This window comes from Polypterus senegalus, chromosome 13 (assembly GCF_016835505.1).
Source record: "Polypterus senegalus isolate Bchr_013 chromosome 13, ASM1683550v1, whole genome shotgun sequence".
NCBI classification, from domain to species: domain Eukaryota; kingdom Metazoa; phylum Chordata; class Cladistia; order Polypteriformes; family Polypteridae; genus Polypterus; species Polypterus senegalus.
Window position 1 is genome coordinate 89,900,127 of NC_053166.1, and position 26,255 is coordinate 89,926,381.

The following is a 26,255-nucleotide window of genomic DNA, read 5'->3' on the forward strand; positions in this document are numbered from 1 at the left end:
CTGTCTATCCGAAATCTTTCTTGGTCTGCCACTTCGAGCCTTAACTTGAACTGAGCCTGTGGTCTTCTATTTCCTCAATATGTTCCTAACTGTGGAAACAGACAGCTTAAATCTCTGGGACAGCTTTCTGTATCCTTCCCCTAAACCATGATGGTGAACAATCTTTGTCTTCAGGTCATTTGAGAGTTGTTTTGTGACCCCCATGCTGCTACTCTTCAGAAAAAATTAAAGGAGGAGGGAAACTTACAATTGACCCCCTTAAATACTCTTTCTCATTATAGGATTCACCTGTGTATGTAGGTCAGAGGTCACTGAGCTTACCAAGCCAATTTGAGTTCCAATAATTAGTTCTAAAAGTTTTGGAATCAATAAAATGACAACGGTGCCCAAATTTATGCACCTGCCTGATTTTGTTTGAACAATTATTGCACACTTTCTGTAAATCCAATAAACTTTCATTTCTCAAATATCACTGTGTGTGTCTCCTATATGATATATTTAACTGAAATTTTTTATCGTACAACCAACGATTTATACAGGAAAATAATGACTATTAACAAGGTTGCCCAAACTTTTGCATACCACTGTATGTGTGCCAACAAAACTGCCAAAACTGTTAGAAATAGCTGTCCAATGATCTTCTCATGTAAATGTAACTAATTAAAATCCTTAAAACATAAACAATACACATTTGGTAATAATAAATCACTTACAAATAGCAGTAATTAACTTTCAGATTACTTACTTTGGTGACCTTGGAATGTAGCAGTGGGTAAGGAAAGTTGTCCTGAAAGACAAAAACATTAACTCTCGTGAAGCAACAGACAGTGAGCAATACTATTTGAACCAGGAATTGTGATATTCTTTGAAAAATTAAAATTATTTTTATCCAATCATTGGGGGTCATGTACTTTAACTGATGGATGGGAATGGCTTGTATACAGTAGGTGAAATATATGCAACAATTTTCATGTACATGTATATATTACTCATGGTACCTGTCAAAAGCAGTTAATAGAGCAATTAAAAAATATTCACTCAGTGTGTACCTTCAGTGCCTTTCCTCTGTATCCTTGTATGTCTGAACCTCTCTTCACTGATGATCCCTCTCTCGAGTGTGTACCCATAAACGAAAAGCCTTAGACCCTGTCATTATTTAGAGGCACCTTTCTGTCCTCCTATCCAGCTTTATACTTTCCATCTTTAAAGATGACTCTTTCAGCATGCTTCATATACCTTTACTCCTCCTTGTGCATCTTACATTTGTGCTTGTTCTTTTGTCTCGTCACCAAAGACAAACTGACAAATCAGAATCCTCTGAGGGACTGGACACAAAGACCTTAGTGCTTATTTATTTATATTTTATATATATATATATATATATATATATATATATATATATATATATATATATATATATATATATTGTGGCAAGTGCCTGGGGGTGCTACCCTGCCGGGACGCCTAGGCTTCCTCCAGACTACGAGGGGGCGACCACCCTGGTGGCTTTGGGGACCACGGGAACAGAGCATAGAAGCTCAACCCTATAGGGGTCCGTGGTCACTGCCAGGAGGTGCCCCAATGCCTGAGGAGCCCTGGCCCTCAGCTCTTCCACCACACCCAGAAGTGCCTGGGGGAAGAAGACCAGGGACACCCGGAGTGCTTCCGGGTCCGTAGCCGGTACTTCAGCCACACTGGGGAGTGCCAGCGGAAGATTATCAGGAGGTACCTGAAGCACGTCCGGGTGGGGATAAAAGTGCCCGCCTCCCTCCATTCAGTGGCTGGAGTTGGGTGGAAGAAGACAGAGCTCTGAGGGGAGGAGTGGAGGCGGATCGGAAGAGAGAAGAGAGGCATTGTGTGAGGCCTGGACTTGGGGATGATTGGTGCTGCGACACTGGGTTGTGTGTGTCCCTGACTTGTAAATAGTGTAAATAAACGTGTTGTGGTGTTATCAATGATGTCTACCTGTCTGTGTCCGGCCTGTATCCCACTATATATAAAAATATATATAAATGATACAGTAGCTGCCAAATAATACAAAGAGTACATGCTCATCAGGTGTACGCACTAGGAATGTAATACTGTACTCCGATCTACACCCTGTCAAATAAGCAAAGCAGCGATTTGGGAAGTCAGGAAGCAGCAGGCAAAACTCAACTGGAGGTAGAAGAAGGAAGAAATTTATTTGTTTTGGAGTGTTTTGGCTGTTGCTGGTGATTAATTAAAAGTGTTTCTGAAAAATAAAAAACATTTTATTTGAACCCAGAATTCTGTTGGGTAACATCGTGTGTGAGCTTTGGGGGTGAGTGACACTCCCTTGTCACAATATATATACATGCATACATATCCACAAATATATATACACATGCACACATACTAGCTGTATTACCTAGGTTGACCTCAGCATTAACATTTGCAGTGTACGATATATTGGAATCTATTTTGTAATGCAGGCACAAATATAGGGTGTTCCAGATCTAGTTATGCAATTTTCATTATGCTGTAACTTATTAAGTTTATTACATAGAAAATGACCCGAAAAATCCTGGACCATCGAAAAGTGTACGAGCTGATGACGTGAAGAATCGTCTTCGTGCCAAACTGGAATCATCCCCGTATATATCAAAGTCATCCAGACGATCTGCATCTGCATAATTAGATCAGGACCACCCTGTAGAACACATTGCATTTATCTTTCCAACAGATGGCACATCTAAAACATTTTGCATTACTACTATTTTTTGTAATGCGCAATCTGTTAGAATGACAGAGACACAGCAACCAGACAGACACACAGACACTTATATTATGGTGGTTCATCATTGGTGTTCCTCGATCCAAGGATTTCTTCCACTCCTTTGACTCCCTTGATGAATTTTCATGCGTGTGGTCAAGCCAATTCTGGAGGTGTGCGCTGGCTAAATAATCGACAAATGAATGGAGCTGGATCTATGTCAGTGCCAAGATTAGCGGCTCTACATTTGTGGTGCTCTCTTTTCTACTTATTGATTGCCCGTTGAGTGTCCTTGAAAGAAAGTTGTTTGTGATGGATATGCTTATGCCATTCTAATCCATTGGAAGTGAACATTCTCCAGTTCCTGAGTGGAATGCCTAATTTGCAGAGGATGTTCTTTATTTGATCTTTGCATTTCTGTTTCGGACCCACTACTTCATGTTTCACTTGCAAGCTCCCCATAGAGTACTTCCTTCAGGATGCAGGTGTTAGGGAGCCAAGTAACATAGCCAAGCAACCTCAGTTGTTGAGAGCAGATGTCAGACTCTGTGCTGGCACAGCTGGCTCTCTCCAGGACTGTGTTCTTGGTTATTCAATCTTGCCATCGAATACCAAGGATCATTCAAAGTTTCTGATGTTGGAATAGCTCAAAGCAGTCTAATATTTTTCTGGTATAAAGTACATGTCTCACACCTGTAAAAGAATGTGCTCACAACCATTGCATTGTAACCACCACTCCTGGTGAGCCCATGATTCAGGAACACACTGCAGTGCAGCTTGACAAACACTGCATTAGCTGCATGAAGCCTGTTAGTGATCTTATGCACGCATGTAGCCTCCAAGTTGAGGCCACCTCCCAGGTAGAAGAATTGGCTCACTTCTTCAAACTCTCAGCCACTACCTTTAATACATAACTCAGGAGGAGGTTGCCTAGGAGCAGTTTTTGTCTTGGTTGTATTGTCTTTTACTCCAAAGCCCTTTTAAATGACGCAAAGAGATAAGAAATTTTTTGACGATCTTGAGGGTTATTGTTGAAAACTCCATTGTCATCAGCATATTGTACCCCTACAATTGTTGATGTGTCCTGCTTTTTGCACTCAATCGACGTAAATTAAAGAAACTGATTTCAAGATGAAAGCATATTGTGACTCCTAGACATGAGTAAGGGGTCAGGGATGGTGGAGATCATGGCAGCAAGATAAATGTTAAAGAGAGTCGGTGTAAGGATACAGCCCTATTTAACCCCCACACTGATCGTAGCTGAGGGGGAAAAGGCTACAAAATGCAAGAACCTCATGGAAGGAAGCTACCATCTGAATGAAGCATGGAAAGCAATCAAAGCGTCAGAGAAATTTCCATATCACTTCTTGAGAAACTGAATCAGATGCCTTTACAATTTCATAAAAGAGCATTCAGAGAGGCTGCTGCTTTTTGTGAGGCTTTGCCTGGATCTAATGAATGGTGAATATCAGATCAATTGTGTCTCTATTCACCCGGTAACCACAGCGGGACTCATTTAGAAACAATTCAGTTCTAGGTATCCATCAATTAAACAGAATTTGAGTGAGAACTTTTCCTTCGGTGGACAACAAGCTAATTCCTCGGTAGTCTGAACACAAGAGCGTTCGTCTTTCTTGAAAAGGCTGGCAATGAGAGGGTTTTTGAAGTCTCCAGATAAATAGCTTTGCTCCTATGCTTGTAGCTGAAGATAGTAGATGAAAGACTTAACTGTCAGCTTGCCATGCTTCACGACTTCTGTAGGAATACTTTCTGGGGCTGGAGACTTATTGTTTTTCAGCAGTCGAAGTGCCAGGTCTAGTTCCCTTATGCTCGGTGAAAACTCAACAGGTCACATGTTGTAACATCTTAATGGTTCAAGTCCATGAACAGATGCCTGGTGGATCTGCCCTTCCAAAAGAAAGTATAGCTTCCTTAGGCTTTCTTCATCTAATGTTCTCATTTTACACAGAGCTACAACAGAGTTATTGCATCACTGAAGCTCACAAGCGACAGCGGCAATTCATCTTTCAGGGTGGTTGCTTGTCTTCAAATCAAGCAAAGTTCTGATATTCCAGGATCCAAAAAGAACGGGCAGAAAAGTTGTTTTTTTCTTATTTATAGTGTTTGAACCGGAGAGAGGACCATTGTTCCCGAACTTGGCAATCCAGGTAGATTGAATAGGGTGGTATATATATATACAGTTGTGCTTGAAAGTTTGTGAACCCTTTAGAATTTTCTATATTTCTGCATAAATATGACCTAAAACATCATCAGATTTTCACTCAAGTCCTAAAAGTAGATAAAGAGAAACCAGCTAAACAAATGAGACAAAAATATTATACTTTGTCATTTATTTATTGAGGAAAATGATCGAATATTACATATTTGTGAGTGGCAAAAGTATGTGAACCTCTAGGATTAGCAGTTGGTTTGAAGGTGAAATTAGAGTCAGGTGTTTTCAATCAATGGGATGACAATCAGGTGTAAGTGGGCAACCTGTGTTATTTAAATAACAGGGATCTATCAAAGTCTGCTCTTCACAACACACATGTTTGTGGAAGTGTATCATGGCACGAACAAAGGAGATTTCTGAGGACCTCAGAAAAAGTTTTTGATGCTCATCAGGCTGGAAAAGGTTACAAAATCATCTCTAAAGAGTGTGGACTCCACCAATCCACAGTCAGACAGAATGTGTACAAATGGAGGAAATTCAAGACCATTGTTACCCTCCCCAAGAGTGCTCGACAAACAAAGATCACTCCAAGAGCAAGGCATGTGTTGTGATGTAGGATTTTGCATATAACTTGATAAATGTTTTGTATGTCTTTATTTATAATTTAGGCAAACCAAGTGGTGAGAGGTATTCATGTTTGCCTTCCCCCATCCCCCTTTTTGCAACTGTCTCTTTGTAATTTTATGACAGGATTTGGGGGGGATGTGTCTTAAACCAGTTTGATCTCCCACACAAAGCCAGGTTAGTGTAATATATGGTCTTGGGGTTGGGCAGGAGATAAGATGTTCTATTTCACCCATTGGTCTGAGGTATGGCTGTTTGGAATTGGCTTGTCTCAGAGGCCTTCAAGTACCATGATATCCTATTGGTTCTAGGAATTGGAGAGAACATCTATAAATGTACTTGCTCAACCACATTCTCTCTCCCTCTGACTGACCCACATATGATGATGAAGACAACACATTGAAGAGCACAGCTCAGCAGCCATATTGAACAGACATGTGGCTGAAAGCTGAGCACCAACGATGCCTTAACTAGAGACATTTTAAGTAACTGCAAGTCTGTGTGCCACCTGAATTACACATCACCATTTTATCAGGTTGTATGGTTGCCAATATTCAAATGTACTTTGCATTTTGTTATTATTTATGAATATTATCAGTAATACATTATTTTATGTGTAACTTAACTCCTGCTTGTCTTTTTACTACATCTAATTGCCTGAGGTTATAGATATAGAAGGGAAGGTGGGGATAAGTTATATACAGTGGTAAGTCTGTGAGATTAGGTATTCTAAGGCTACATATTAATAATACAATAGGGGACAGTAGAGCAATATATATATTACTCTACCAAGATAAAACAATTGGCGTAGTCGGGCAGGATTTTGGGGTAACCAAGTTTTGCACCCTGTTTGCAAATACTGTTTTGATGTATGTGTTTGTTTATGTATGTGAATTTTAGGGCACCCAGTGTACAAATGCGGTGGAAGTAAAACATTGTTTGGTTGCTGAATGGAATATAACCAACAAAGTGTAGAGACTTCATGTGTGTCACAAGGACACCCGCATGTTTGTTAGTACTGGTGGTAGTGAGTCCCTAATTAAAGTGCTAGGGAGTGGTGAAAGATGCATGCGTCATTCATACGGCATTTAAGTGGTTAAAGTGCTAGGGAGTGATGGGACATGCATTCGTCATTCATACGGTACTTATTTGTTTAGAATCTTTGTGTATGTATGTGTATGTTTGCTTACAGGGGCAAAAGTAGGCCAACCCATAACGAATTTGGCAAATTGTATTAGAGTAAATTGTAGACTTAGAAATGCCTAAGTTCATTTTAAAGTCAGCCATCTTCCAGTGGAGTGGCAGAGGAAGCAGGCTAAAGCTAGGAAACCTGTAGTTCAGGTAGAGAAAGCAGAAGCTGAGCTGAGTGTGCCACAAAATGGAAGGGGCTGGAAGGATTAAAAGCAAGAAAACAGAGATCAGGTTTAAAGAAGACAGCTGCTGTTATAAGAGGTTTACTAGCTTGTATTATTGGTAATAAGGAAGATCATGATAAGGAAGAAAATAGCAAAGTGAATGAAAGTGAAAGTTGTGGAATGTTGAGTGAGAGTTTTGAAAGATGTAACAGTTGGTGTGATAATTGTGAAGTGTTAGCATGTAGAACATCCACTGCTAAAGTAGAAAGCAGTGAAAGAAGTGGAAAAAAGAGAAAACCACCCATGGTGAAAGTTAGGGCAATAGTAACCAGATCGGACTGGAACCCTAAAACATGGGTGGGTGACTTACATGAGACAGATGTGTGCTCAGATAAAGAGTGGGAATGTGAGTGTGAGGAAAAGGAGAGAGATGAAAGGAAGAGAAAACAGCAAGGGTGTTTTCTTCCTTTATTCTCCACTGCACCACAATCTCCAAGTAATTCTGAGGTCTGTCCAGTATTTAAAGAGCATGCTACACTGATAGATATTTCACCACTGTTAGGAAAGGTAACCAGTGCTGCACTGAAATTTGATTTAGGACAAAGAGATCAGATAGAAGGCAGAGGAGCTGGTGAGTGTGAATGGCAATTGTTGACTAGAGGGCATGAACTGGATATTGGCATATTGATACTGAGTAAAGAAAGTGTGGAATTAAAACAAAGAACAATGGAAATGAAAGGAATTCAAGTGCTTGTGTGTGAAAGGTCTGAATGTGCTAGTGCAAGAATGGCTGAGTTGGAAAGAAAGTGCACCAGTTTAGGAGTTGGTTTGAATGAAACAGGACAAGCCAAAGAACAAAGGATTGGGGATGGTGCAGCAGGAAGTTTTACAAGCTCAGGCAGGAAGCCAGGAATGCACAGGGGTGTGAGGGTCCTAACAGCTGTGCTAGGGCCAGCAGTAATTAAAAGCACACACACTTAGGTTCAGTAATTCGAAACCTGACTGACCAGTTGTTCAAAAAGACAGCCTATGACTCTCCATGCAATAAAATGGAGAAAAGTGAGCTGGTCTTTAGTAAAGAACACAGGTCAGTTTTAGCAGAAATGCTGGATTTAGAACTTGGGTTCTGGAGAGGCTTCAGTCCACACTTTCAGGTAGCAGTTACCATACAATAAAAAAAGGACACACAGGCAATGAAAAAATAGAAGGGTAGTGCAGGAAGACAGGAAAGGAAAATAGTTATTTCTGTTTCAATTTTCTGGCCTTTTGCAATAGTGCTACTTCTATTGTAAGGTTTTTATGGACTTTGGTTTGGTGCAGGTAATAAATAGTGAAGGCAATTAGCAGAGTAAAATCCATGCAGGAGATCGGGTTACCATTGGCACATTGGAGTGGCGTGGCACTAGTGCCAAGCTGTTCCAATGAATGCCTGGAAGCAAAGTTTGAGTTTTGGCACCAGGTCGACAGCCAAGAAAATGAGATGGACAGAAACTGCTTTGTCACCTTCCATTTTGCAGACCTGCCTACATAGCAGAATGAAGAAAAGACAACACGACAAAGACAACAAGCAAAGACAAAGACATGAAGAAGAACTGAAGTGACATCAAGAAAAGACACTTACTGGGGTTTAAGTGAGTAACAAGTCCACAAGTCATGCAATTATAAGGACTAGTCACAATAGCTATAGTTTAAAAGGAAAGGTTTGTTCATTACTGCAGCAAATTTATATTCCAAGGGGTGGAAACTGAACAAACCAGTTAGGAATGCCAAAATAAGGGGATTATTTTGGGCTCATAAAGTATACATTCTGGGTATTAATTAATTAAGTGGGATAATTAATATAATTAATAATATTAAGGAAAATGTATACTAAGAAAATTGGTGAACTTTTCAGGAAAGCAGGTGCAGCTGGTACATTTGCAAGACATATGGGCTCCGATGTTTAGGTATAGTCTAATTGGGAAAATATGGAAGCCCTGCTGAGATTGTCGGCTATGGTGCAGGCACAGGACCAGTGGGCCAATTCTAACCTGAGGTGTTTAGCACAATGAGTATGCATATGGTGAGCAAACAACTCTAGGGGTGGCCTACGGGGGGAATGATGAGAGTTGCAAGCTTTGATGTCTCATGGTGGTGATGCCAGCCTATACTGGTAAAGGCTGATGGCAGTCAAGAGTTGCACCATGGGTAGGAAAGCACAAGAGGCAACTAAAACAACCCCAAATGTGTGCAGAGGGCCACAAATGTTGGTTTGTGAACAGTTTATGCAGTGGCACATGGGCTGTCACTTGGGCAGAAGTGGTTGTACTGGCACCTGTGGCATGTTACCTTTCAAATTTTGATGTTAATTGTACAGCTGCATATGCTTAAACAGATAGTTTGGGACAGGGGTCTAATTAGCAGTTAGACAGAGAACAAGTACAGATTAAAAATTCACACAATAGACTAAATTGTAGTGGGCTAGTTTAGTGGAAGGTGTGGACTTGTCTCATTTTGAACCACCAGATCTGATGACATATGAGACTGCAGAAAGAGTTGAGGCAAGCTGGAGCAGACACAAGTCATCGGAGCGCTTCCAAGTTCTTCAGATTGTCTTTGAAATAAAGAAGATATGTAATGGACAAATGGTCACGGACAACTTTTAACACTGGGAGAGCAAATACTGCCAATCAATGCACAAGTTATGCATCAGACTCTTGAAACAATTTAAAGACATTGTGTATAAAGACACTGTACAAAACATTCATCGGGTGGAGTGTTGTGATGTAGGATTTTGCATATAACTTGATAAATGTTTTGTATGTCTTTATTTATAATTTAGGCAAACCAAGTGGTGAGAGGTATTCATGTTTGCCTTCCCCCATCCCCCTTTTTACGACTGTCTCTTTGTAATTTTATGACAGGATTTGGGGGATGTGTCTTAAACCAGTTTGATCTCCCACACAAAGCCAGGTTAGTGTAATATATGGTCTTGGGGTTGGGCAGGAGATAAGATGTTCTATTTCACCCATTGGTCTGAGGTATGGCTGTTTGGAATTGGCTTGTCTCAGAGGCCTTTAAGTACCATGATGTCCTATTGGTTCTAGGAATTGGAGAGAACATCTATAAATGTACTTGCTCAACCACATTCTCTCTCTCTCTGACTGACCCACATATGATGATGAAGACAACACATTGAAGAGCACAGCTCAGCAGCCATATTGAACAGACATGTGGCTGAAAGCTGAGCACCAACGATGCCTTAACTAGAGACATTTTAAGTAACTGCAAGTCTGTGTGCCACCTGAATTACACATCACCATTTTATCAGGTTGTATGGTTGCCAATATTCAAATGTACTTTGCATTTTGTTATTATTTATGAATATTATCAGTAATACATTATTTTATGTGTAACTTAACTCCTGCTTGTCTTTTTACTACATCTAATTGCCTGAGGTTATAGATATAGAAGGGAAGGTGGGGATAAGTTATATACAGTGGTAAGTCTGTGAGATTAGGTATTCTAAGGCTACATATTAATAATACAATAGGGGACAGTAGAGCAATATATATATTACTCTACCAAGATAAAACAGCATGTAATAGTCAGTGACGTCACAAAGGACCCCAGGGTAACTTCTAAGAAACTGAAGGCCTCTCTCACATTGGATAATGTTCATGTTCATGAGTCCCCCATCATGAGAACACTGAACAACAATGATGTGCATGGCAGGGTTGCAAGGAGAAAGCCACTGCTCTCCAAAAAAATTGCAGCTCGTCTGCAGTTTGCTAAAGATCACGTGGACAAACCAAAAGGCTATTGGAAGAATGTTTTGTGGATGGATGAGACCAAAATAGAACTTTTTGGTTTAAATGAAAAGCGTTATGTTTGGAGAAAGGAAAACACTGCATTCCAGCATAAGAACCTTTTCCCATCTGTGAAACTTGGTGGTGGTGGTATCATGGTTTGGACCTGTTTTGCTGCATCTGGGCCAGGACGGCTTGCCTTCATTGATGGAACAATGAATTCTAAATTATATCAGAAAACTCTAAAGGAAAATGTCAGGACATCTGTCTATGAACTGAATCTCATGAGAAGGTAGGCACACAAGTTGTTCTACCAAAGAATGGTTAAAGAAGAATAAAGTTAATGTTTTGGAATGGCCAAGTCAAAGTCCTGACCTTAATCCAATCCAAATGTTGTGGAAGGACCTGAAGCGAGCAGTTAATGTGAGGAAACCCACCAACATCCCAGAGTTGAAGCTGTTCTGTACGGAGGAATGGGATAAAATTCCTCCAAGCCGGTGTGCAGGAATGATCAAAAGTTACCGGAAATGTTTAGTTGCAGTTATTGCTGCAAAGGGGGGTCACACCAGATACTGAAAGCAAAGGTTCACATACTTTTGCCACTCACAAATATGTAATATTCGATCATTTTCCTTATGAATTAATGACTAGGTATAATATTTTTGTCTTATTTGTTTAACTGGTTTCTCTTTATCTACTATGACTTGAGTGAAAATCTGATGATGTTTTAGGTCATATTTATGCAGAAATAACTTTCAAGCACCACTATATATATATATATATATATATATATATATATATATATATATATATATATATATATATATAAAATGCTACTTTCATCTCCACAGGGCACAGGTGCAAGGAGGTGAGCAATGCTGCTATGAGTACCATAATCTGGGCCACAGATGTATTGCCACGGGTTAAGAGCATGGAAACTCAAAGTGGCCTTTGCCAGTGGTCTCCTGAAGAATCGCTGAGTCTTTGGTTGCAGCACTTCTGCCACACCCGGAAATGCTACCAGAAGAACGTCAGCAAGCACCTGGAGCACTTCCAGGTGCCCTATAAAAGAAGTCAGCTGCCATCACTCCAGGGGCCAGAACTGGTCGAGGACAAAGCTTGCCAGGAGAAGTGGAAGTGGACAGAGGAGAGGATGAGTGATAGAGAGAGAAGGAAAAAGAAGAATAAGAGAAGTGTGCTTTGTGTGTTGTGTTTGTGCTAGGAACTAGGAATTTGATATTTATTTTAGTAAAATAGTACATCCATTTTGGTGGGCCAAATACTCCAGGCCACCCGTTTAACTACACCTATGTATCTAACACAACTCAGTGGCTGAATCTGTGGTCACATCTTGCCTCAGTGAATGGAATGTCAAATAGCCTCCACGACTGGACCTCACAAGCAATTCTGACATTCTATTTAGTGCATTTGTATGCGATTCCAAACAGTTTATCAACCTGTTTGCGTATGTAAGACAGCCGTAGACCTAACTTATGTCTATGTGAAGATTACTCTAAAAATCAATATTTCAATTGACAACACACATTTCATGTGCTACAGTGGTGGTATAGCAAGTCCGCGGCTCAAAAAAGGTGGCAATTTTTAATAAATAAATAAGTAATTGGCTGGCTCATTATCTGTGGGTGTGCATGCTCACGCTGCAGCGGGGAGTTGGTGGAGTAATTGGGGCAAGATGTACTTGCACATGAGGGTGTCTGTCTCAATTGCTTCATCGGCTTCTTTCAGTGTGTAATTGAGATGCTGTGCCAATGGAAATCTATAAAAATGAGTCAACACAAGAGAGAGGGAAAGAAGAGAAAGAATGGAGGTTAATGAAAAGAAGAATGAAGGCAGGAGTGAGAGTGAGCTGGTGTTTAGAGAGAGAAACAAGTGGATGGGAATGGAGTCCCAGGGAGTAGCTCATGGCCAGCATTCAGGAGGAGGCTTGGGGATCACTCCTGTTGTGTAACATGGGAGCAGGAGCAATCATCACACTCAGGAGTGTCCTCTCACCGGGTGGAACCAATGATTGCAAGCGGTGGGATGATGGCAGCGGTGAGCTTGGAGCAGAACAGGGTCTGGTGGCTCCTCATGGAATGCCATAGATTAGGCATTGGGGACACGAGCCAGGACTTGAATGTCTCCACCTGTAGGTTAATGTTTCTCTGAGTCCATGTATAATAAGCCAGAGATGCATTGATTTTTAAAGGGAAGCACTGGGGACTGAGAATTTTAAAGGAGACTAGTAATATTAAGGCAGGGTGCTTCTGTCAAAATTTCAATCAAAAATGATTGATGACTTGATAGCCCCTCCTCCTTTCCTCTGATTGGTGGATTTCAATAATGTGCCCCACCTCTTTCCTCTGAATGCTGGATTTAAATCAGTCATGTTAAACAACAGAAATCTGTGTGGCCTGCATGACAGATCCTAGTTAGCACTGAACTTGTACAAAATGATTACTAACCGTTTGTGATTTAATCATTCTACATCTTCGGTGTTACTTATTGACTATTATTACTTCTGCCTTCTGACAAAAGTGCGTTTTCCTATGGCATTGCGGTACAGGAAACGTCATCTGCTAGTATAGTCACGAGCCTTGACCAAAGTTAATGAGCTGTAACGTCACAACTGAAGTGCTAGGCTGCAGCAGCGGGCAGCAGGGGAGGCTTTAGGCATGTGCACACTGTGCACCTGCACAGGGACGCCATGCCAATATATATTAAATATAAAACAGAAAGAGAAAATAACCACACAGCTGATAGCAATGTGGCCGAAAAACATTGTGTTACTTGATAATTAGTACGCTGTATTTACTAATGTCACTAGAGACGTAGCAGTAAGCTATATGTAGTATTATAATGTTCTGCCGTAATGAGAATATCATGGGCTGCCACTTGGTTTTCAAGTTACGGACATGCGCATCTAGAAGCGTGTCATGAGCATGAGGCGGCTATACAGTGTCCACAACAGACATGGCCATCCGCCGTACATAAGATACCATATTGACATTGGCACAGGGGTCACTGATTCTTTCTCTGCCCAGGGCCGCCACAAGCCTAGAGCCGCCCCTGCTAGGTTACACTACTGGCTGGGCTGCTGAGACTGGCCACTGGGCAGAACTGACCATCACGAGTAGTAATAGCTCACATATTTTCACGTTTTTTTTGCTCTAGTTTTATGTAATTTTGTGCTAGTATTGTAACGAACAGTTAGTGCAGACTACAGCTGAAGATCTGAAGTGGACGCAAGAAGTTGGTGAGTTGTTTATTTTTGTGATTTTGAGTTTATAAAATTAGTGTAGGTCAGGTGGCTTTTTGCATATCGGCTTATTTTACAATATAAACTTTGAAGTAAACTTAGTAAAGTAAAATTTGATTTTTGGAGGATTTGTTTTCCAACTTGAATTACTGAGCAATAAATTCAGTGAGCGTTTTCACGATTTCAGTTCACACGGACAGGACTTTGCGCTGTTCTCTTACAACGTTGAGAATGTGCCCTGAGAATATCCAAATGGAATTGATTTAACTGCAGTCAGATTCTCTTCTGAAGGCAAAATACAACAAAGTTGGTGTGCCAGGCTTGTATGCTTACCTGCCACCCTTGTATGTGCAGATCCATAAGTTGGCATTGAGAGTACTGTCTATGTTCGGAAGCACTTACCTTTATGACAATTGTTTTCGTTAATGAAAGCTACCAAAACCCCACATCGCTCAAGACATACTGTTGAGCACCTTTCATCCCTCATAAAAGTTACAGCTGCACAAGATTTCAAGCCTGATATTGACAAACTGGTTTCTAACAAGAGATGCCAAGTGTCAGGACAAAAGAAATAGATCTCACACTGTAAGACTCCTATATAAGCAATAAATATAATATAATGAATATAATATAATAATATAAGGACCTAGCTAAGAGGCTAAGACTCTAATTGTATGCTGTTGTACGGAGAGTGTATGAAAATAAGTTACTTTTCTTTAAACTTTAAGTGTTACATTTTTTAAAGTTTTCAGTATTGGAAAGAAACAGTAACTTTGCATAATAGTATAATAGTATCTGGTACAGTGCGGCCTGCTGACGCACGTATGGCAGTTGAAGCGGCCCACCAATGGTAGTGAGTTTGACATGCTTGAAATAAATGATGTGCCCAGCCCCCTGTCATGTGATTGGTAAATTCAAACCTGTCCCCTCCCTAACCCCGCCCAGACCCACCTTAATCCCACCCCACTGTAACACGAATGTAAGTTTAATGTCACTGTGCTCTGTGCAAGAAATTGTTTTATGGATTCATTCACATGTGCAGGCCAAGTTTGGCACACAGGGCTTAGTCAGCATTTAGAAACTCTAGCATTTGGAGAATGAGGGGGACAACTGCGAGGGTAGGCATTGTGCTATTCCTGTATTTTGGAGATGGGATTAAGTGCTTTCCTTTCCTTGTTTGGAGACCAGAGAGGGGCCTGCAAATGGAAAAGGCAGTATACTGTAAATACGTGGACAAGCAGTCAAAGGAAAATCCTTTCAGTGCAGTGACGAAAATGAGAAACTATACCAAAATGTTGTCATGGCTTCTTTTCATCTGTTATGCCGCGTAAATCGTCATTTAAGAAAGCTAAGTTATTTTTTTTCTCTTATGTGATTTTTACCGCCGTATCACTATGGGAAGGATATCGCCTTTTACATTATATCTATATAGTTTCTGGTTACTTAAAATGCCACAATTTAAAAGAACTTATTCCAACTAGGGAGCAATTGCCCTAAAAGAAACACCCACCCACCTGATTGGTCAGGGTTTGTGTCAGGAGCAGTTTGATGGGTGTTGATCCCACCCAGAACCCTCCTTAATCTCACCCCTCTTGCCTGATTGGTTAAGGGTTTGTGTCAAGAGCAGTTTGATGGATGTTGATCCCACACAGACCCCACCTTAATCCCACCTCAGCCGCCTGATTAGTTTAGGGTTTGTGTCTAGAGCAGTTTGATGGATGCTGCCTCTGCATTGCCCCCGGTCTGTCAACACCTGTTTGTTGGCTGGCACCCCCCTCCCTGCCCCTTCTCTTGAGGCCCTTCATATCAAAAGAACGACCTTGCCATGAACCCAAGGCCTGATCAACATGTCCAGACATGTTTCTGCTCATACCCAGCCAGCCAGGTCTCCTTTATAGCCGCTCTTGCATATCCTCTCAATGGTGCTGGAGCATGTCCCTGCACCTATCTATTATTTTAATATTATCACGAGATTAAAATACCTTTGCTTTATAATTTGTAAAAAAGGAAAGCCTGTTCTATCTAAACCACTTTTAATTGCTATCTGTAAGCTGCAGTTCGAGTGAAACAGCCTTCCCCATCTCACAGAAAGCCATCTCGCACAAAGGCATGCTGACAGGACCTGCAGAGAAACCATCTCACAGAAAGGCACACTGACAGCCACTGCGTGTTCATGTCTCAGTGTGTAGAAAGAGAGAGCAACCACGTTCCTGCTGCTTGAATCTGGCAGGCCAGCACCGAACGCCCCCAAAAGCCCCACCCCAACCCGCTGAGAAAACATACTTTCATTTTGTGGTTTATAACTTTTAAAGGTAAAGGATTTTAGGTATTGCATGTAAAGCACAAAATAACTAGTTCAATCAAAGCCTTTTAAAAATCACACAGAGGTAAATAGTATATAGCAATTCCCTTTTAAACCATGTTTGATACGTATAGAAATCTATCTATTGATCTAAAACAAAGCCTTTTCTATCAAATACACCACATTTTAAATAATCAAGTTGAGGGGGCGACTGCCCTGGTTGTGTTGGGGGCCACGGGTAGACGGCTTGGAAGCCCAACCCTGTAGGGGCCTGTGGTCACCGCCAGGGGGCGCCCCAATGCCTTGGGAGCCCTGGACCTCAGCACTTCTGCCACACCAGGAAGTGCTGGGGGGAACAGGAGCAGGAACACCCGGAGGATTTCCAGCTACACAGTTGGTGCTTCCGCCACACGGGGGTGTGTCGGCGGAGGCTCCTCAGGAAGCACCTGGAGCCCATTCGGGCATGCATAAAAGGGGCTGCCACCCTCCAGTCGACGGCGAGAGTCGGGTGGAAGTGGACGGAGCTCGGAGGAGAGGAGTGGAGGCGGTCTGAAGACAGAAAAGGCATTGTGTTGGCCATGACTGAATGGGGTGATTGGTGCTGCGGCACTGGGTTGGGCACTGTAAAATAGGTTTGCAAATAAACGTGTGTGGAGAAAGATCATGTCTACCTGTTTGTGTCTGGGCTGTACCCCACAAAGTACATTTATGTGTGTATTTTCTGTAGTGTGCTGAAAAAATGCTAACTTTAAAAGTTGTGCAAAGATGGTACCAAGGGTTCTCACACCAGAGCAAAAAGAATGTCGCAAGGAATGTTGTTTTGACATTCTGCAGGAACTTGATACAGATCCAAACCTGTTTCATAAAGTAATCGCTTGTTACGAAACCTGGATCTTCCAGTATGATCCTGAAACCAAAAGACAGTCAATGCACTGAAAAACACCGTCATCACCAAGAATGAAAAAAGCTTGTCCAAGCAAGTCAAAATTCAAAGCCATGCTCATTGTGTTTTTCGATATCAGGGGTGTCATTTTGGAAGAATGGGTTCCAGAAGGCACAACAGTTAACCAGCATTATTATAAGGAAGTTTTGACAAAGCAAAGAGAAAAAGTCAGAAAAAAACGGCTGCAACTGTGGGAAAATGGTTTCATTCTTCACCAGGACAATGCGCCTTCTCACACAGCACTTTCTGTAAAGCAGTTTTTGACCGAGCAGCACATTACTACACTTGAACATCCTCCATATTCGCCCGATTTAGCAATGTGTGACTTTTATCTTTTCCCAAAAGTTAAATCAGTGCTTAAAGGGACACGTTTTGAGTCAGTTGATGCTGTGAAGTGAAAACGGCGGATGTGTTAAAACAGCTGACAGAAATTGATTTGCTCCATGCCTTCGACCAGTGGAAAACAAGACTGCAGCAATGTATTAGTGCAAATGGTGAGTATATTGAAGGGGACAAGCATTAAATTTGCAATACATATAAATAAAGGTGAGTTATTTAATCAGTCTTGTTATTTAATAGACACACCGAAAACCTCAGGGATTTTTTGAAAGCATACTTTATAATAAGGACAGTGATTTCTTTTAGCAAATGAGTGCCCCTTTGACACATTTTAAGACGGCTTTACATTAACAACAGGAAGATATGAACTTATGTTAAAGACCGGTATGTCTGAACCAGTTCTTGTGTCATATCCAAGTATGTGTATCAGCAACAGAAAAGCTAATCTTACATAGAGTATTTCACATAATGTTTGAGTAGGGCACACAGGTGTGTACTGCTGAAGTGGGAGTCGCCCCTTCTGGCCTCCCGCGCCAGAAGAGAAGATGAGACTCCACCTATTTTTGAAGGAGCTGAAAGACCAATCACAGTTTTCATGGAGTGGGCAAATTAAACCGCCTTTTTCCACCACCAGAATAGCTGAGTGGTTAAGGCGTTGGACTTAAGATCCAATGGGCAAATATCCGTGTGGGTTCAATCACTACTTCTGGTAGCTTGTTATTCAAGTGTGCCAGTTCACTCTGCATATGGGTACAGCTCTCACCTTTAGAAAGTTAATCAAAATGCTTCTGCAATGTGGATCCTTAGCTTAGCAAAAAATACATACATAAGTGTACTTGATTATTTAAAATGTGGTGTATTTGATAGAAAAGGCTTTATTTTAGATCAATAGATAGATTTCTATACGTATCAAACATGGTTTAAAAGGGAATTGCTATATGATGTCAGAGGGGGACATTTTTTATACACTGAGTCATTCCATTTCTCTCTTAGGAAAAGAAACATGTCAATATTACATTTAAAACCCAGCAGATGAACAGGCAATAGGCACCCATTGTTGGCACTGGGGGTGAGAAGTTAAAAGGCTGTTTGCAGATTGTAGATAGATAGATACTTTATTAATCGCAAGGGGAAATTCACATAATCCAGTATCATTTGTTGTATTGCAAAGGAGTCACCCCTTTGAAGGTTTTGGCTGGTTCAGATTACAAACAATACAAAGTTGTGATAGCAGAACTGCTCCTTCCTTGGAGGATTTCTGTATTTACCTGACTTGGCAATTAACATTTTTGACAATATTGGTTTCTAAACAGCAGATCTGTAGTCATTAATGGTTGGTAACAATACATTTTGTTAACTTGTGTTTTCATTATTTGTTAAACCCAGGAAAATTAGATGTGCCATTGTTTAATCTGGTTGTGTAGAACTGATAATTGCAGGGACTGAAGGAGATTTAATCTCTGGCCAGGAGAAGGCAAAAGGAGGGGGACAGTCCACTGAGAGCGCTGCCAAGACACTCGGACAGAGCACAGGGGCTCGCAGGCTGACAAGGGTACGTGGCTGGCATGACGTGAGGCACAAGAATGGCAATTGTTCCAGGGACGAAGAGACAGCTCCACAAGGAGACACCGGTTGTGGGTCCAGCGAGAGAGGGAAGCTGCATGAAAGGACCGAGCAAAGCTAGCAGACAAGAAATAAGGCGTGCCTAGGTCACCGCAATACAAGGAGCCCAGGGTGGAAAAAAAGGGAACAAAAAAGAGAAGCCGACAGGGATTCCACGATTTTGACCAAACTTCTCTTGGAAAACGAGTGTCCGGTGAACAGAGTGCATCCGTGGACAGTTGAACAATTAAGTGTTGGTGTAACACTGAGAACAAACTGGACTTTGCACCACTAAAGGTTGTATCCTCCAATTCTTGTTTTTAATGGACTTTTAGAGTGTGGACTGTGTGCTTTCCTTTCTAAAAAAGGAATTTTCTTCCTGATACTGTTAGATTTGGTTTATGTTCATTTATCTTATTTAATGTACTTATGATTGTCTGGTGTAATAGAAGTTACTGTTTCTTTTCCTGAAATTACTGTTGTGTCTTTCATTGTGTGTTTACTCACCGCCCACTTTAAAGAAACCTGTGTGCTATTATTGGTAAATTTCAGGAGTTCCCAGTCTCTTAATAAAACTGGGTGGCGTAGTCGGATATTTTAATGGTGTCTAGGTTAGATTACCTGTGTGAGCGCTGAAGTCGAAAACAACGGAAGAACTTAAACCCAATTAAAGTAAAAATAATTTCTTTATTCTTAATTCTTGGTGAGTAGAGAAAATGTGAGACTACCTCTTCCCATCTCAGTCGAGTGATTTGGGTTTTAGCAGAATCCCTAAAGTAAAAACGTTCTCTCTTTTATATCCTAGAAAAGGAAAAAAAAAAAAAAGCAGTTCATTCTGACGTTATACATATATCTTAATTTATGACATACTGGAATGTTCTAAAACATGATATAAACATCCATTTGCATTCCTAAGGAATACACCCTTGTATTTGTACCCACTTAGAATCAATTTAAACATTCTTATAGTCCATAAAGATCTTACATTCTTCAGGGGTCTTCTGATAGTAGCAGAGGTCAGCCTTTCCTCATAAAGGAATGCAAGTTAATGGTTTAAGTTTTTTCTTTCTCACCTGTAAGTGTGACCCTGACACCTGTCACATACTATATACCTCTGTGTGATTTTTAAAAGGCTTTGATTGAACTAGTTATCTTGTGCTTTACATGCAATACGTAAAATCCTTTACCTTCAAAAGTTATAAACCACAAAACGAGCGTCTGTTTTCTCAGCGAAGGAGTAGGGGTGGGGGGTGGGGGTTGTCCGGTGCTGGCCTGCCAGATTCAAGCAGCAGGAACGTGGTTGCTCTCTCTTTCTACACACTGAGACATGAACACGCAGCGGCTGTCAGTGTGCCTTTCTGTGAGATGGTTTCTCTGCAGGTCCTGTCAGCATGCCTTTGTGCGAAATGGCTTTATGTGAGATGGGGAAGGCTGTTTCACTCGAACTGCGGCTTACAGATAGCAATTAAAAGTGGTTTAGATAGAACAGGCTTTCTTTTTTTACAAATTATAAAGCAAAGGTTAGATATATAGATATTTTAATTTCGTGATATTAAAATAATAGATAGGTGCAGGGACATGCTCCAGCATCGTTGAGAGGATATGCAAAAGCAGCTATAAAGGAGACCTGGCTGGCTGTGTATGAGCAGGAACATGTCTGGACATGTCGATCAGGCCTTGGGTTCATGGCAAGGTCGTTCTTTTGATATGAAGGGCCTCAAGAGAAGGGGCAGGGAGGGGGTGCCAGCCAACAAACAGGTGTTGACACAAACCCTGAACCAATCAGGCGGTTGAGGTGGGATTAAGGTGGGGTCTGGGTGGGATCAACACCCATTAAACTGCTCTTGACACAAAACCTGAACCAATCAGGCAGGTGGGGTGGAATTAAGGTGGGGTCTGGGCAGGGTTAGGGAGGGGACAGGTTTGAATTCACCAATCACAGAACAGGGGGCGGGTTGCATCATTTAAATCCACCAATCAGAGGAATGGGAGAGGGGCGATCAAGTCATCAATCATTGTTGATTGACATTTTGACAGAAGCACCCTGCCTTAATACTACTGAGACTCCTGCATTGTTTTAACCTAGTTTATAATGGACTAGCAAAATACCCGCGCTTCGCAGCGGATAAGTAGTGTGTTAAAGAAGTTATGAAAAAGAAAAGGAAACATTTTAAAAATAATGTAACATGATTGTCAATGTAATTGTTTTGTCACTGTTATGAGTGTTGCTTTCATATATATATATACATACACACGCAAACATATATATACATATACATACATATCTACATATGCACATATATATATACACACATCTACATAATTGTTTTGTCACTATTATGAGTGTTGCTGTCATATATATATATATATATATATATATATATATATATATATATTTATATAGTACTGCCTTAAAATTTTTATTAAGAAGAAAATTAAACATTTTTAAACTGAGGGAAAATATACCAATAATTATTTGTTAAGAATCTCTTTGTATACCACATTGTGAGTTCGGCACTCCGGTTGTAATACGACCAAGTTGTGTGCTGAGCTTACTCTTGAGCATGCAACGTACAGTTGGCCATGTGAAAAGTAATCTTGTCTGAAATCTCACAGCTTGGATTGCTGCTGTCATAATTAGTTTGTGTTTCATGGTTTGTTTCAATTACAACAGTATTTGTAGGACTTGTGTTGAAGAGACATTTGGCATCTGTCAAGCGTTGTAAGTATACTACCGGTTTCATCGATAACTTCACATCCAGCTTTTGAGAGTTTAAACATTCATAGACATCAAAGTGTCCACTACTGAAATCGTACTCTGTGAATCTAAGATGTTTAAGAGGCATTGGCGGTTGTCAAAAGGTGTAAAATATTTGGCCATTTCAGTACACTTGAAAGCGACAACCGAACAATTCAGCGGCAGCCATCAACTGACATGCAGATCCATAGGTGAAGGGCTTAAGCATTTCACTCTTCGAGTGCTCCTGTGTAGTCTAATTATCTCCTGTACCGTCATCAGTCCACACCTTGAACCTGTCCCAGTCATTTAATACATAAGACACAATGTTCCACAGTCCACAATATGTAACAAAGAGAATGGAAAAGGCAGGTGCCATCTCCGGGCATGGAAATCACTCTGTAAGTGACAGTTCTTTGATCGATGGTGTTCGCCTCGATAGACATGGTAATGGGGGTACGGTTGGAATGATAAAGGAAATGGGTACCTGAACACTGTAAAGTAAGTCTAAAATACCTACAAAATAACTATAATCATAATAAACGAACAATAAAACAGCGGAGAAGCCATGGATTAAATAAAAAGGCTGTAGTTATTAGCAGGTAGACGTGAATCCCGTGGGGAAGCAAGGAAGGGAATGTAGAGACCGGAGCGATGGATGGCCTTATATAGGTAGGCAGCCAGCCATTGGATGGGGGACCCAATGCCACCTCACACGGTTACTGAGCTGCAGGCTCGTATATATGTATGTAAGTAGGATTCAGTTAGCGTTGGGAACCTGTGTACCAAATTTCTTGAAGATGGGCCCATAAGTAACAAAGACTGTTGAAAAGTTCAGTAGAATTTCGAAATGAAACCTGCTTAAATTTTATAAGAAAGCTGTAAGGAATCAGCCTGCCAAATTTCAGCCTTCTACCTACACGGGAAGTTGGAGAATTAGTGACATTGGAAAGTTCAATATATGGCCGACAGTGGCATCATACCACTGAAATAAGTACGTACATCAGTTTTGGTTAGCGCAGGGAAGCCACCTACCAAATTTCGTGAAGATGGGGCTATAAATAAGAAAGTTCAACATGGCGGACGTTGTTGACCGTTATGACCGTTATGCGTAGAATTTCGAAATGAAACCTGCTTAACTTTTGTAAGTAAGCTGTAAGGAATGAGCCTGCCAAATTTCAGCCTTCTACCTACGCGGGAAGTTGGAGAATTAGTGACGTTGGAAAGTTCAATATGGCGGCTGACAGTGGCATCATACCACCGAAATAAGTACGTACATTGGTTTCAGTTAGCTCAGGGAAGCCGCCTACCAAATTTCGTGAAGATGGGGCCATAAATAAGAAAGTTCAACATGGCGGACGTTGTCGACCGTTATGACCGTTACGCGTAGAATTTCGAAATGAAACCAGCTTAACTTTTGTAAGTAAGCTGTAAGGAATCAGCCTGCCAAATTTCAGCCTTCTACCTACACGGGAAGTTGGAGAATTAGTGACATTGGAAAGTTCAATATGGCGGCCTACAGTGGCGTCATACCAACGAAATAAGTACTGTGATGGATGGCCGGCTTCATATTCCGGCCCTTGCCCCCAGGCCGCCAGGAGGAGCTCTCCCGAGAGCACTGACGGGTCCCGAATTGCAGCAGGGCCTCATGGACTATGTAGTTTTTATGCGCAGCCCTGCTGGATACCTTGGAGACCACTGGAAGTCGCTGTCGGGAGGCCAGTAGACTCATTTGTGCACTATGACCCGGAAGTTCGTCACATGAAGAGCGACGGACTTCCGGGGTGAAGAAAAAGTACTATTTACCCTGACCCGGAAGGAAAAAAGACTTGTGGACTGTTGGCCAGGAACACTTCCAGGTCAGGGAGTATAAAAGGACTGTGGGAGCTCCCAGACGATGAGCTGAGTTGGGGAATTGTTATTGTTTATTGTTTATTTGATTATTGAGTATTGTGGAGAGGAGCGTGCTTTATGCACTTTATTATTATAATAAATCTTATTATTGGACTTTTACCTGGTGTCTGACGTGTAGTCTGAGGGTACAAGGGTGCGAGCAAACCCTAATCTGTCACAGTACATACATCGGTTTCGGTTAGTGCAGGGAACCAACCTACCAAATTTCGTGAAGATGGGGTCAGCCTTCTACCTACACAGGAAGTTGGAGAATTAGTGACGTTGGAAAGTTCAATATGACGGCCGACAGTGGCATCATACCACTGAAATAAGTACGTACATCGGTTTTGGTTAGCGTAGGGAAGCCACCTACCAAATTTCGTGAAGATGGGGCCATAAATAAGAAAGTTCAACATGGCGGACGTTGTTGACCGTTATGACCGTTACGCGCAGAATTTCGAAATGAAACCTGCTTAACTTTTGTAAGTGAGCTGTAAGGAATGAGCCTGCCAAATTTCAGCCTTCTACCTACATGGGTAGTTGGAGAATTAGTGATGAGTGAGTGAGTGAGTGAGTGAGTCAGTGAGGGCTTTGCCTTTTATCAGTATAGATAAGTTCCTTATTGAATTTTTAACCTCTACTATCGCAGACTTTTTATGGAATATTTATTTATTGAAAAGCTGCACTGCACTTTTTAGAAACTTTTGTTTGGAATTTGTTTTAATAAAAGCACTGAACACCTTTTTGCACCTACCCCTTGCTATATGTGTATTTTATCCTCATCTGCTAAGCTCCTCCCAGTGATGACTATTGGTTGTGTTGGGTTCAAGATGCTCCCTAAGCCAAAATGGGAGCATGGAGCTTGCCCCGCACTATCACATATAGAAACCCTTTCATTGACTGAAAGCTAAACACGTCTCTTAAATATGGCCAGTGATTTTTTTTTTTCAAGAAATTGTTGTCCATCATCTTTAACTGAGTGTAACGAAGGCAGGGTTGTGGCAGAATCACTTGTGGATCCTTAATTATGATATTGCACATACAAAAATGGAACTTTTTTAAAAATAACGGCAGCTTAAATTAGTAGCATGCTGTGTGAGCTGGGCACCTCAGTAATTGTAGATTAGTTAAGTGGGGAGCACAGTAAAGGGACAGGCGGATTTTGTGTAACTCATACTAATATATTGTATAATCTAGTAAAGCAGAAAAATTCTGAAAACATCTTCAAGTAAAGTAATGAAGTAGATATAAAACACTGCTCCTGGTTAACGGCTCCCATGAAAGATAATGATAAGAAATCACTACAAAGAAAATGACAGCACTAATGTGATTCTAACCAGTAAGAACAAAGATAACTGCAGCAAATGTATACAAAGAAATAAAGCATAGCAAGCAAACTGTACTAATGGAAATTTGATACGAATGTGACTCGTGTAAAAAAAGAAAAAAAAAAATTACAAGATGGCCATTGGACTTGATTGCGGACAAAAGTTAATTAATTAAATAAATATTTTATGAGACCAACAGCCAAGTTTGAGTATGAATACACAAAAAGGCTGGACCTGAGGACTATAGTCCTATAAAATGATTTGATTTAAACTATCTAAGAAGTTAGTTTTTTTTTTTTTTTAATATACTGGCATTCAAGGGTTGAAAAATATGTTAATTAAGCAGAACAAAAAACAAACAATCAAAACAAACAATTGCATGCATCTCTGACTCAAAATCTTTCACTGAACAGCATGCTAGGGAAATGAAATTACAGAGCATTTTTAAATGAGACTCATATAGGCATGTGGAGCCTGAATACAGAATTTTGAACAAATGTATTTTTATAATTATTTCAATGTGAATAATAACTAGATTTACTTATTTGATCACATGTCTAATATTGAATAGTGATTTGGTGGTCCAGTATCTGTCTCTTTTGTCCTTGTCTGTTCCTACTTTCTCTGAGTCGTTGATTAACGCTACTGTTGCTAAATGAGAGCTTTGCTTTCTCTTGGACACGGTATTATTTGTTGTGCTGTGTGTGTTGACAACCATAACATCTCCCATCAAGTCTTTTGCTTACTTCTCTAAGAAGCCTGATCGAAAAATATTGAAATGGTAAAATAGGAATAAAATGATCTATTAAATAACAGTGAATATGAACTAAGATTTTAAACTGATAAAAGATAAATACATGTAAAAGAACATGTGTAGATTAAAAAAATAAATAATTTCTAAGGCAGCCTCCCTTGATATGGATTCTGGCTACATTTTTGGAATTCTTAATGATTTTTCCATGTTATAGAAACAGAGATTTCCATTGGAACCCCACAGAACAACATTGGGTTTTTATTATGCATATAGTAGCATCCTCAAACACTAGACCTTTTGAGTTAACTGTAAGCTGCAACAATCTATTGACCAAGCAGTCATTGTTGCTTGGTTTTTATCAGTTTGCTATACTGATAAGTACTTGATGGCTGCCCTGTGCCTGATGTTCTCTACTGCCATGGTT

The 26,255-nt window shown here is 40.7% G+C and overlaps 1 protein-coding gene across 1 annotated transcript in view; it reads right to left on the reverse strand.

Annotated features, from left to right (window-relative positions):
• The window catches only part of LOC120542543 (NXPE family member 2-like), a 137,815-nt gene that overhangs the window by 58,286 nt on the left and 53,274 nt on the right, over nt 1–26,255 (reverse strand). The window contains exon 2 of the mRNA XM_039775074.1: nt 746–787. The gene's annotated coding sequence lies outside the window, so the exon portion shown is untranslated. The remainder of the gene's footprint in view (nt 1–745; nt 788–26,255) is intronic.